The sequence below is a fragment of the Triticum aestivum genome, chromosome 1A (genome assembly GCF_018294505.1).
Source record: "Triticum aestivum cultivar Chinese Spring chromosome 1A, IWGSC CS RefSeq v2.1, whole genome shotgun sequence".
NCBI classification, from domain to species: Eukaryota; Viridiplantae; Streptophyta; class Magnoliopsida; order Poales; family Poaceae; genus Triticum; species Triticum aestivum.
The window spans coordinates 254691378-254705031 of record NC_057794.1 but is presented as its reverse complement, the minus strand read 5'-3'; positions in this window follow the sequence as shown (position 1 = coordinate 254705031).

Sequence of the window (13654 nt, the reverse complement as noted above, 5' to 3'; positions counted from 1 at the left end):
AATAATTAGATTATCAATTAGTCTAGGTATTTATACATTAGACCCTAGCCCGTAGCTATTTCTTCTTCCGTAAAACAGCTTGGCCCTGATTTTTTAAATAGCCATAACTTTTTACTCGTTTGTCCAAATCCAACAAAACCAACACTCACATCTGAAAGAACATGCGGTGCCCCCATGTTTGGTTTTGGTAATTGATGACAATCTCTATGGACTAATGGTTGCCTTGAGTTATATTTGAAGGTTTTGTCCATAGGCTTTTCTTGAAGTACATGTGTTGGTTTCAAGGAGAGTTTGTGTCGACCAAGGTGCTATTCAAGGAATTACCTAAAGATTGGTCTTGTGAGAGGTTGATCAAGACTAAGTTAAAGAGAGAATCAAGTTGATCAACCCACAAAGCGTAGAAGATGTACCGAGAGGGATCAAGTGATCCCATGGTATGGTAAGCATTGTCAATTACGCTTTGTGTACTAACCCATGGTCTTCGTGAGGGTTCTTTGTGGGGTTAGGTTGCGGCGTGCAAGTTCAAGTGAAGCATCACGAAGAGATCAAATGCTTGAATCTTGCCATCCTTTGTGGTGACAATGGACTTGTGAAGATGTGCGGAAGAAAGGCTCACCCATAGTGGAGTATGGGGGAGCAATCAACTAGTCTTCATCGAGACAACACAATCAAGAAAGGTGGTCCAACTTGAGGTAGTCAAGATCGTCATCATCTAGCTCAAGTGGACCATGTGCAAGGCAAAGGTTTGCCCTTGATAGGTTTTCTATTTTACCGGTCTCATGATGGTAGTTGGGAGACCGGGTTATAGGATCGATTGCCGTACTATCAAGGGGGCTCTCGATGAGTAGCATGATCGTATCATTCGTTGAGAGATCAAACCATTGCATCCTTGCATCATCTTTCTTGGTTCTTGTTTGGTTCTCTTTGAGAGTCTTAGAGCTTATGGTCATCTTGATGACAAGCTCGAGTTCATCGAAAACGGAGTTCACATGCATCTTCTATGATGTTTTCGATGTTGGAGGTTTTGCCGGTTCTTCTCGGTTGGAGGTTTCACTCCTCTATTTGTTGGCATACCTCCCCTGCCTCTTCTTACTATATCCAGTCGTAGTTTTTGATGCTACTCGTCGTCTTGTTTCCAACAAGCTTGGGTTTGCTCAATTCGGAGCTCATATGCAGAAGTTATGGCAGTTCTGGTTTTCTTGAGAGTGGTTTTTGTCTGGTCCCAGCGGTAGTACCGCGTGCCCCAGCGGTAGTATCGCTTGGAGCTCTCAGCCGTTGTACCGCTGCTTCCGGGCGGTGGTACCGCCAACTTGCTCAGCAAAGACTTGGGCGGTTGTTCCGGCCAGGCACCACCCAAGTACCGGTCAGGCCTCTGTTTTGATGCGGTACTCGGGCGGTGGTGGCCCGGTTGGTCCGGTCGTACCGGTACCACCGGTGTCCAGAGCGGTTCTACCGCTCAGGACTTAGCCGCCCGAGCGCTCAAGGCCATGCGGTTGCTCCGGCCCGGTACCGCTCGACTACCGCACTCAGGGGTGACTCCCTTCTGTTCCTATGCGGTGGTTGAGCGGTGGCTGGGCGGTTGGTCCGGTTGTTCTTCTCAACCTGTGCTACCGCCTGGTCACCCGGTTGTACCGCCTGGTAGGGTTCTGCATGTATACTGTGAGTCCCGGTTGTACCGGGACCAGGAGCGGTAGTACCGCTCGTGTGCGGGTTGAGCACATAACGGTTGGATTTTCCCCCTCCTATAAAAGGGGGTCTTCTTCCCCATTGAACCTAACCTTTTGAGCTCGTGTTCTTCCCCCATTGTTGACCTTCTTTGAGCTTGCTAACTCTCAATCCCTCCATGGATTCTTGCTAGTTTTTGAGGGAAAAAAGAGAGGAGATCTAGATCCACATTTCCACCAATCACTTTCTCCTCTATGTGAGGGGAACCCCTTGGATCTAGATCTTGGAGTTCTTGGTGTTTTCATTCTTGTTCTTCCTCTCATTTTCCTCCCTAGCATTAGTTGCTCCGGTGGGATTTGAGAGAGAAGGACTTGGGCACTCCGTGTGCCCTTGCCATTGCATTTGGTGCATCGGTTTGAGTTCTCCACGGTGATACGTGGAAGTGAAGTTTGAGAAGCTTATTACTCTTGGGTGCCTTGGCGCCCTAGACGGTTGGTGTTGTTCGGAGCTCAATCATTGGGGTGTAAAGCTCCGGGCAAGTGTCGGGGTCTCCAATTAGGTTGTGGAGATCGCCCCGAGCAATTTTACGGGTACCGGTGACCGCCCCCAAGGGTTGCCAAAGTGTACGGGTTCGGTGACTGCCCCCAAGGGTTGCCATTTGTACGGGTTCGGTGACCGCCCTCAAGGGTCCCTTAGTGGAATCACGACATCTTGCATTGTGCGAGGGCGTGAGGAGATTACGGTGGCCCTAGTGGCTTCTTGGGGAGCATTGTGCCTCCACACCGCTCCAAACGGAGATTAGCATCCGCAAGGGTGTGAACTTTGGGATACATCATCGTCTCAGCATGCCTCGGTTATCTCTTACTCGAGCTCTTTACTTATGCACTTTACTTTGTGATAGCCGTATTGTTTCTTGTCATATATCTTGCTATTGCATAGTTGCTTATCTTGCTTGGTGCACATAGGTGAGCCTAGTTGTTTTAGGTTTTGTGCTTGACAAATTAACCGCTAGGTTTATTCCGCATTTGTTCTAGCCTAAATAGTAATTATTTTAAAACGCCTATTCACCCCCCTCTAGGCGACATCCACGATCTTTCAATTGGTATCAGAGCCTCGTCTCTCTTTATAGGGCTTAACCGCCTAGAGAGTAAGGATGTCGACTAGGGGATTAGGATTCTCTGACACTCTTAGTTTCGATGGCACAAATTTTGATGTTTGGGTAATTCGCATGCTTAATCTCTTTAGGGTCATGGACCCAAATTTAGAGCGAATTGTAGATATGGGTTTTTCTCCTCCAAAGGATCCCCAAAGATTATCTTTAGAGGATGAGAAAAACTCTTATCTCAATGCTCAAGCTCTAATGTGCTTTTCGATGCTTTGAGCAATGTAGTTATATTTCAACTCATGCCGTTCCGGGATGCTCATGAGTTGTGGACAAAGCTTCAAGATAAATATGGCGTGTCCAAGTTTTGTGGGGATGATTGTTCCCCCTCCACATCCGGCCGTATAGTCTTCTCAACTTCTTCTACTTCACCTACATGTGGATTGCCACAAGGTAATGTTATGGTGAGTAGTGTTGGTCATTGCAATGATGATAGTGTGCTTATCGTTGATGACTCTTCATCACTATCTTGTTGCAATGCTCCATCTTTGTACTTTAGCACTTCGAGCACTCCAAATGTCTCACATGCTTGTGTTGATAGTTCTTGCATATCATGTAGAAATTGCTTGACTAAATCTCATGATGATATGCTTGCTATGCCTTGTTGCCATGATAAAAATGTATCTATTTCCTCGAGTTGTTGTGATAACAATGTAGAGGAAACCCAACACTCCATGGAACAAGATGTGGTTTTAAATGGTGCTTCAAGGGATCCTACATCATCATCTATTGCTTTTTGCCTTATGGCTAAGGCTTTAAAGGTATCTCCTACTTTGAAACCCGATATGTCTCTTGATGATGATGTTGATGCTAATGATGATGAGGATAATGATGAAGAGAATGATAGTGTTGCCTCCTTAAAAATTAAGGGGGAAATAGTTTTTAAAGCTCTTCATAAAAATAAAATTGCTCGTTCCAACTTCATGGAAATCATGTCCATTGCCATTGAGGGCAAGAAGTATATTGATGAGTTGGAATCTCGTCTTGAGGAGCATGAGGTCACCATTGATAAAATGGAAGGTTATGAGCGTGATTACGCAAATGAAATTGCGGACCTCTCTCAAGCTCTTGAACTTGAACAAACCACCAAGGAATCTCTTGAGGAGACTTTTGCTCTAGAATTATCTAGAGTGAGGGAATCTCGTATAGAGCTCTTGAGGTGGCCAATGATTTTGAAGCTAAAAATGAGGAGCTTGAAGTTGCGCATGCTAAACTCCTTGAGGACTTTGAGCACCTCGAAAATGGCTCAAGGGTCATTAAGAGTGAGCTCATCAAACTCACCGAGTCTCATGCTCAACTTAAAGCTTCATATTCTAAAGAGCTTGCCAAGTTGTCTTCTCCTCTTGTTGCTAATGATGATGCTTGTGCTACTAACTCTATCTCTTGTGAAGCATCCATATTGAAGGAGAATGTTGAGCTAAGGGCTCAACTTGAGTTGCTATCTAGCAATTATGGAATGTTGGAAGAAAATCATGTAAAGTTCACAAGATCTCATGATGATCTTCTAGTATCCCATAATGTGCTAAAATTAGCTCATGAGGCCATGCTTGCTAAGGTAACATCTAGTGAGCCTCATGTGGATACTAGCACTACTTCTAGTCAAAATGCTATATTGCCATGTGCTAGTCCTTGTAATTCATGTACTCACAATGTTGGTACATCTTGTGATGAATTGCTTTTCTTGCCTTGTTGCTCTAACGATGAAGCTTATACTTCCTCTATTACTTGTGTTGAGACTAACCATGTAGAGGAAATCAAAGAGCTCAAGGCCCAAGTCACTTCTTTGAAGAAAGACTTGGAAAAGAGTCATGAAGGGAAATCCACACTCAACAATATCTTGAGTGTGCAAAAATCCCCCAATGACAAAGGTGGACTTGGATTCAACTCCAATAAGAAGAAGAAGTCCAAGATGATCAAGAAGAAGGGCCAAGAACAAGTCAACAATTCAGCCAAGATTATTTGCTTCAAGTGCAAAGTAGAAGGGCATCATGTTAGATCTTGCCCATTGAAGAAGAAGCCCATTAGTGACAAGCAACAAGGGAAGCGGCCACAAGTTCACTCTCATTCTCAACCTCAAGTTGAAGAAAGGCCTCTTCCCAAGAAGACTCAAGCTAATGCTTCTCAAGTTGAGAAATCAAGTGAGAAGAGAGTGAAGAATAGACGTTGATATCTATGTTGTGAGCAAGGTCACCTCGCTTCTTCATGCATTAGTGGTAACTTATCCAACCCAATTATTATTGATGATGTCTATTCTCTTGGGAAGGATAAGGTTGGCAATGTGTTCGCCAAATTTGTTGGTGCTCAAAGTGGTGTCAAGAAAAGAACCATTTGGGTAGCCAAGCCTATTGTGACTAACCTCTTAGGACCCAACTTGGTTGGGGACCAACAAGCTCAAACTTGATCAATAGGTGATATTGGAGGTCATTGGAGACTTGGCTACATTATGAAGAATTAAGGGGACTTCATCATTCTTATTGTCTCAAGCCAAGTCAATTGAATCATCAAGTTTATATCTTATATCCAATGTGCCTCCTTGCGGTAACTTGTACTTAAATTGCTTACATTGAAAGTTACTTGCCCCCTTGCATGTTGTGGTCTTGTACCTTGCATGTGCTTGTATATGTTGTGCTTCCAATTTGCTTATCTTGAGAAATCAAGTATGTGTATGTTGGTTTGCACATCATGTACGTGTGTGTTGTGTGTTGAGCCTTTTGCATCTTGTTTATTTCTTAGTAGGCTATTGTGAGAGATTAATGGAATATCCCATTATGGGAGAGTGATGTGCTTTGTGCACCTCACAATCCTATAAATGTGTGTACATGAGTAATACCATCTAGTATTGATATTTCAAGATTATCTAGTCACTATGTGGTATGTCTTCTCATGAGAAATTCAAATTCTAAATAGTCCATTAATGATCTCTTGTTGGATCCTTTAATTGCCTCTTGTCTATCTTTAATTGGTATCACATTATGGGGGAGTAACATGCTATGTGTATATTACTAGCCTAGAAAATATGTACATTTGAGATATTGTCACCTAGAGTTGATATTGTTAATTATCTTGTTCCTAGGTGGCATGTTAGCTCTACAGGTTGCAATTTGCTTTTTTGTTTGGTGTGAAGATGATGTCAGATATCCTTGCTATCTACCACCGGGAATTATTTCCAAATACTTCTTGTCTTTTGACAATTGGTACTCACTTGTGTGGTAGATATTATTGATCATCTTTACATTGGCCTTTGCTTTATCTCTTGCCTAGGATTGTGTCAACTCCTATTGTATTCCATACCACTTGTGGATCTTGTTATTTCCTTGAGCTTGTCTAGTGTTTGTATAGATATAGTGAAAGTGGTGATCCCATCTTGTGCTTTTTGTATTCAAATGCAAATTCTCCATATTGCACAATGCTTGGGGGAGCTATCCTATTTTTTTAGAACACTCACCTTGTGATCCTTTTCAAGTGTGTGTTGGTGGAATGCAAATCGTTTCTTTTGGTACTTGTGCCATCATGAAACTTTGTAGAGCACTTGGTTTGTTTGGAACCATTCTCTCTTTTGGAAGTTTGACATCTTTCTTTTTGTGTATCAATGGATATCTCATTCCTTGATGTATCATTTAATGATATCCTCCAAGTGATGATTTATTCATTTGGTATCCTTTTCTTCGCTTGGTATTTCTTTGTCTTTTGGTCTCGGTTCTTGAAAGTCTTGAGCATGCATATTAACTTCGTGTAGTATCTTTGGCATACTTTCTTTCTTTGGCGCAATATATAGGGGGAACTCCACCAAGTCTCAAATTGGACGAGATGTGCATGAAATTCATTTTCATATCTACATGCACATATTTATGTGGAGTTTGTCCTATGTGTTGTTGGTTCTCTAACTCTTTGGTCCCAATGAGTTTGGGTACCATTTTGTTTGTGTTGTTGTTCTAGGAACAAGTGGAGATGCATTGGATGCTCGGCTCACTCACAAGGAAGGAGTTGTCACCATGTGCTTATTGGAGTCAAGCTAGGATGATCAATGAACTACTTTGTACCTTCAATTGGTATCTAGTACATCCTTCCAATGTTATCTCGGTAACAAGTATCTTCATATACTTCATGCACACATTTCTTGCATCAACCTTGTGTAGGTTGCATCTTAGCATGATTTTCATTCCATCTTGTGATACTTGTTTCCTTTCTCAAAGCATCTCAACGATGATCTCATGTTGCTAGTTGCGATGTCTTTGATGGTTGTGTAGTAGGAATTCATTTATATACAATAAGACCTTCTCTAGCCATGTGCTATGCTTTCAAGCAAATATCTTATTGGTATATTTATGACTTCCTTTTGGATATCTTGTTCCTTCGTGGTGTAACTATTTCGGGTGTACATCCTTCTTTGTAGATATATATCATCATGATTTCATCTACCTAGAACCTTATACACTTGAGAGAAATTACATCTCTAGATGATATCCTTTCTTTCACGTCCACCTTGTCTTTCTTTTGTTATTTCTTTGGTGGCTCTGTGAAAGCTTTTGCCTTGAGTGCGTGTCTTCTATCGTTGCATCTTGATGCACTCTTGTGTGTGGTGAAGATTATTTTCCTCATGCTTATCTTTACGAGGCTTTTGCCATCTTAATTGGTATCCCTCGTCTTGATGAGGCTTTCATCTTCTATCTTCACCACGGGTTGTCACAAGCATAGGTTCTTAATATGCTTATTAGTAAGCTTGTGAACCCATTTGCTAGTTGTGTGTGGGAATGATAGGCCTTGCACCGTGTGCCTCATTCTTTCAAGACTTTATTGATGCCTAATGCTCATCCGTACATTAGTCTTCTCAAGTGCAGTGCCTTGACTCTCACACATCATTTTGGTTGAGCCCATTCTTAAGTTGCCTCTTTCACTTGTTGCTCAACCATGTGTTAGTTGCAAGTACTAGGCTTAGTTTCCTATATGCTCACTTGCACTTGTTGTAAGTTTCTATTGATTTTGGGGGAGCTATGATCCTATTTTGTGCACTTTGTATCCAAATACAAAAATTCTTGATGTGCACAAATCATGGGGAGCTTCTCTAGTTTCTTTAGAACACTCCTCTGCTCATATCATAATATCCTTTATTCATGTGGCTCGTAGGATCTTTGGTCTAGTTGGTTCAATTGATATCCGCTGATTGCTTGCTTCAATTGGTACTTTTTGATTTCTTGATTGCTTGTGTCTCTCTTTGTTATGTCCTTGTGGCATATCATTCCTTTAGCAATCTTGGTGCCTCAATATAGTTGGTCTTCCTCCAAGTATTACCGTTGGATATGTGTATTGGTTTCCACTCTCTTGTTAAGAAATACACAACTTATGGAGGAATTCAATCTATATTGGTCTTCTAAGCTTTTCGCCCATTTTGGCAATCGATGCCAATGGGGGAGAAGTTTCAGAGAGTTTTGTGGAGGTTTCGGAGAGTTTTGTGGAGAAGTCTTTAGAGTTTTCTCCTTGCTTTCGTTTTGTTCCTAAGCATTTGCATCTCATACGCATGCATTATTGGTTGTTGCATTGCATGGTGATGCATAATTCCTTGTATTAAACTCTCCTGAAAGTGATTGTCATCAATTACCAAAATGGGGGAGATTGAAAGAACATGCGGTGCCCCCATGTTTGGTTTTGGTAATTGATGACAATCTCTATGGACTAATGGTTGCCTTGAGTTATATTTGAAGGTTTTGTCCATAGGCTTTTCTTGGAGTACTGTGTTGGTTTCAAGAGGAGTTTGTGTCGACCAAGGTGCTATTCAAGGAATTACCTAAAGATTGGTCTTGTGAGAGGTTGATCAAGACTAAGTTAAAGAGAGAATCAAGTTGATCAACCCACAAAGCGTAGAAGATGTACCGAGAGGGATCAAGTGATCCCATGGTATGGTAAGCATTGTCAATTACGCTTTGTGTACTAACCCATGGTCTTCGTAAGGGTTCTTTGTGGGGTTAGGTTGCGGTGTGCAAGTTCAAGTGGAGCATCACGAAGAGATCAAATGCTTGAAGCTTGCCATCCTTTGTGGTGACAATGGACTTGTGAAGATGTGCAGAAGAAAGGCTCACCCATAGTGGAGTATAGGGGAGCAATCAACTAGTCTTCATCGAGCCAACACAATCAAGAAAGGTGGTCCAACTTGAGGAAGTCAAGATCGTCATCATCTAGCTCAAGTGGACCATGTGCAAGGCAAAGGTTTGCCCTAGATAGATTTTCTATTTTACCGGTCTCATGATGGTAGTTGGGAGACCGGGTTATAGGATCGATTGTCGTACTATCAAGGGGGCTCTCGATGAGTAGCTTGATCGTATCGTTCGTTGAGAGCTCAAACCATTGCATCCTTGCATCATCTTTCTTGGTTCTTGTTTGGTTCTCTTTGAGAGTCTTAGAGCTTATGGTCATCTTGATGACAAGCTTGAGTTCATCGAAAACGGAGTTCACATGCATCTTCTATGATGTTTTCGATGTTGGAGGTTTTGCCGGTTCTTCTCGGTTGGAGGTTTCACTCCTCTATTTGTTGGCATACCTCCCCTGCCTCTTCTTACTATATCCAGTCATAGTTTTTGATGCTACTCGTCGTCTTGTTTCCAACAAGCTTGAGTTTGCTCAATTCGGGGCTCATATGCAGAAGTTATGGCAGTTCTGGTTTTCTTGAGAGTGGTTTTTGTCTGGTCCCAGCGGTAGTACCGCGTGCCCCAGTGGTAGTACCGCTTGGAGCTCTCAGCCGTTGTACCGCTGCTTCCGGGCGGTGGTACCGCCAACTTGCTCAGCAAAGACTTGGGCGGTTGTTTCGGCCAGGCACCGCCCAAGTACCGGTCAGGCCTCTGTTTTGATGCGGTACTCGGGCGGTGGTGGCCCGGTTGGTCCGGTCGTACCGGTACCACCGGTGTCCAGAGCGGTTCTACCGCTGAGGACTTAGCCGCCCGAGCGCTCAAGGCCATGCGGTTGCTCCGGCCCGGTACCGCTCGACTACCGCACTCAGGGGTGACTCCCTTCTGTTCCTATGCGGTGGTTGAGCGGTGGCTGGGCGGTTGGTCCGGTTGTTCTTCTCAACCGGTGCTACCGCCTGGTCGCCCGGTTGTACCGCCTGGTAGGGTTCTGCACGTATACTGTGAGTCCCGGTACCAGGAGCGGTAGTACCGCTCGTGTGCGGGCTGAGCACATAATGGTTGGATTTTCCCCCTCCTATAAAAGGGGGTCTTCTTCCCCATTGAACCTAACCTTTTGAGCTCGTGTTCTTCCCCCATTGTTGACCTTCTTTGTGCTAACTCTCAATCCCTCCATGGATTCTTGCTAGTTTTTGAGGGAAAAGAGAGAGGAGATCTGGATCCACATTTCCACCAATCACTTTCTCCCATATGTGAGGGGAACCCCTTGGATCTAGATCTTGGAGTTCTTGGTGTTCTCCTTCTTGTTCTTCCTCTCATTTTCCTCCCTAGCATTAGTTGCTCCGGTGGGATTTGAGAGAGAAGGACTTGGGCACTCCGTGTGCCCTTGCCATTGCATTTGGTGCATCGGTTTGAGTTCTCCATGGTGATACGTGGAAGTGAAGTTTGAGAAGCTTATTACTCTTGGGTGTTTGGGCACCCTAGAGCTTGTTCCTCTTGGGTGCCTTGGCGCCCTAGACGGTTGGTGTTGTTCGGAGCTCAATCATTGTGGTGTAAAGCTCTGGGCAAGCGTCAGGGTCTCCAATTAGGTTGTGGAGATCGCCCCGAGCAATTTTACGGGTACCGGTGACCGCCCCCAAGGGTTGCCAAAGTGTACGGGTTCGGTGACCGCCCCCCAAGGGTTGCCATTTGTACGGGTTCGGTGACCGCCCTCAAGGGTCCCTTTGTGGAATCACGGCATCTTGCATTGTGCGAGGGCGTGAGGAGATTACGTTGGCCCTAGTGGCTTCTTGGGGAGCATTGTGCCTTCACACCGCTCCAAACGGAGATTAGCATCCGCAAGGGTGTGAACTTCGGGATACATCGTCGTCTCCGCGTGCCTCGGTTATCTCTTACCCGAGCTGTTTACTTATGCACTTTACTTTGTGATAGCTGTATTGTTTCTTGTCATATATCTTGCTATCGCATAGTTGCTTATCTTGCTTAGCATAAGTTGTTGGTGCACATAGGTGAGCCTAGTTGTTTTAGGTTTTGTGCTTGACAAATTAACCGCTAGGTTTATTCCGCATTTGTTCTAGCCTAAATCGTAATTATTTTAAAACGCCTATTCACCCCCCCCCCCCTCTAGGCGACATCCATGATCTTTCAACGTCTTCGTTATGATCCCCTCTTTCGAGTAATCCAACTCAAACATGTTTTTGAAAAGTTTAAAATTTAAATTAGATCAAATTTGTATTCAAACTTCGTTTGATCATAACTTGAGTTTCGTAGCTCCGTTTGAGTTGATTCTTTTTGCAAATCGAAGCTCTTGACCTAAACTTTCTGATAAGGCCAAATTCATATAATTTTGGTACTGTTATAAATTGTTTTATGTTGCAAGAGTTATTTGCTTGGTTTTGATGTTTTCCGAATTGCCTTCTTCGATCTTTCTGATACTTTGAGTGATTGCTTATGTGTGGTTACTATTGCTTGCTTACGATAGATTGACCGGAGTGTGACGAGTAGAACTATCAAGAGTTTTGAATGCGAATCATCTTCATCAACATTGCAGGCAAGTTCACACTTTGATCATATCCCCTTTCATACCCAGTTTTTATGCATTAGTTCCAATCCTCAAACATTGCATGATTAGGATGTCATTAACATGTGGGTATTGGGAAGTAGTTGATGAGGTAGGAACCTATTGCCCTGCATTCAAACCTTGGGAGTTACTATTACGTTATGCTTATAGTGCCATGCTATGCTCGTAGACGTGGATTGGGTTTTGAGAGTATTCATGACAGATGTGAGATTGTTGATTAATGGTTTACTTAAGGTGTCAACTTAAACACACATCTGGGTGGATTGAGGTACCTGGGTATTCCAGGATTGCCTGTCTAGGCACCTGGATAGACCAGGATTGCCTGTTTTTTATGGACCGCCACCTAGGCTCAAAGGGATCATGAGATTATTCATACTAGAAACTTCTGTGTGCAGCCACAAGCTATTATGGGCTCTAGCATAGTTGATTAAGTCGTGCGAACTCTTACAGGGTAGACTAGCAGATGTAGGGGAAAGTAGGTGTAACGGTCTATCCATCGTAAGGTGCTAGCGCTTCTGAAAGACTATGTCTCGGTCATCTGTTTCTCAAACACCATGTAGTGCGAGAAACCAAACGGAGGCGATCGAGTCTTGTGAGGAAAAGTGCGTAAACCTCTATAGAGTGTACAAACTAATCATGATTAGCCGTGTCCCCGGTTATGGACATCTTGAGTATCTAGTACCTGGATTATCATGTGAATCTCATCATGTTACTTTAAATGAATATTGTTGGGTTTGATGATATTTAATTGGGATTGAGAATGTTGTCAACTATTCTCGATGTTTAACAACCACCATGATAGTTAAATAAAATTTATTCCTTTGTAGTAGGGAAAAATTGGCTTTTCGCAAAAACCTTATAACCGTAGAGCTTTTCCACCAGCCAAATATGCATGTTAGTGATAGCCATTGTTCATCATTCTCTATGGTGTGAATTTGCCAGTACATTCAATGTACTGACCCTTTGTGGCTGCAATGTCTCATGTTGCAGGATTATCTTACGACGAGTAAGTGATACGTTAGGGTTATGATTTCTACACTCAACTTTGCCGTTGGTGTTGATGGGAATCCCCAACCTTTGTTACTTCCGCTATTTTGGATTGAGGTAATAGTATCTTATGTTACTTATACATGTGATTTACCTCTGTTATAAATCCTCGAGTACTGTGTGTGTCAGCATACCGATCCAGGGATGACACTTAAGCACAGAGACTTGATCCATTCGGGTCGGGTCGCTACACCCAGTTCCGAAAAATGCTAGGGAATCCTCTTCATTGGAGGAGATCAAGAATATATTCCCATTTAATGGAGTCGAAAGCTTTGCGAATTTTCAGCTTGAAAAGCAGAGCCGGGGTCTTGCGCTTGTGAAGGCGGCGTGCAAGGTTGCACACATACATGAAGTTGTCGTGGATGCTCCTCGTTTTGATGAAGGCACTTTGGGCGTGCGAGACGAGGTCGTTCATGTGGCGACTAAGGCGGATGGCGAGAATCTTTGCAAGGATTTTGCCCACTGAGTGAATAAGGCTAATAGGCCAGTAGTCAGAGATCTCCTCAGCCCCCTCCTTTTTGGGGAGAAGAACTATATTTGCAGAGTTGAGCCAATGGAGGTTGCTTGTGCGGAGATTGCCAAATAGGTTAACAACTTGCATGATATCATTCTTGATTATGTCCCAACACCTCTTGAAGAAGAGGCCGGTGAACCCGTCCGGCCCGGGGGCCTTGTCACTTGGCATTTGATTTATTGTGTCTCGCACCTCCTCTAAGGAAATGGTCTCAGCAAGGGAAGCCAAGTTGTTGGTTTCAAGGCCAAGCTCGTCCTAGTTGAAGTCGACAGATCTAGTGTTGCCTCACCCCATGACCTCGGAAAAGTGGTCATGCATGATATTCTCCTTGTGATCGTGCCCAGTGATCCAACCGTTGTTGTGCTTGATCCGGTGAATGTGGTTCTTCCTCCGCCGTGCATTCACCCTACGGTGAAAGAACTTGGTATTGGCATCACCCCTTCTGAGGTTGGTAAGACGCGCACACTGCTTTTTCCTTGCTCTTTCCAGGACTGCGAGGGCAATGACCCTCCTTTTGATCCTCACCCGAAGATCCAACTCCGCATGGGAGAGGGGGCGCGCCTCCTGGGCCA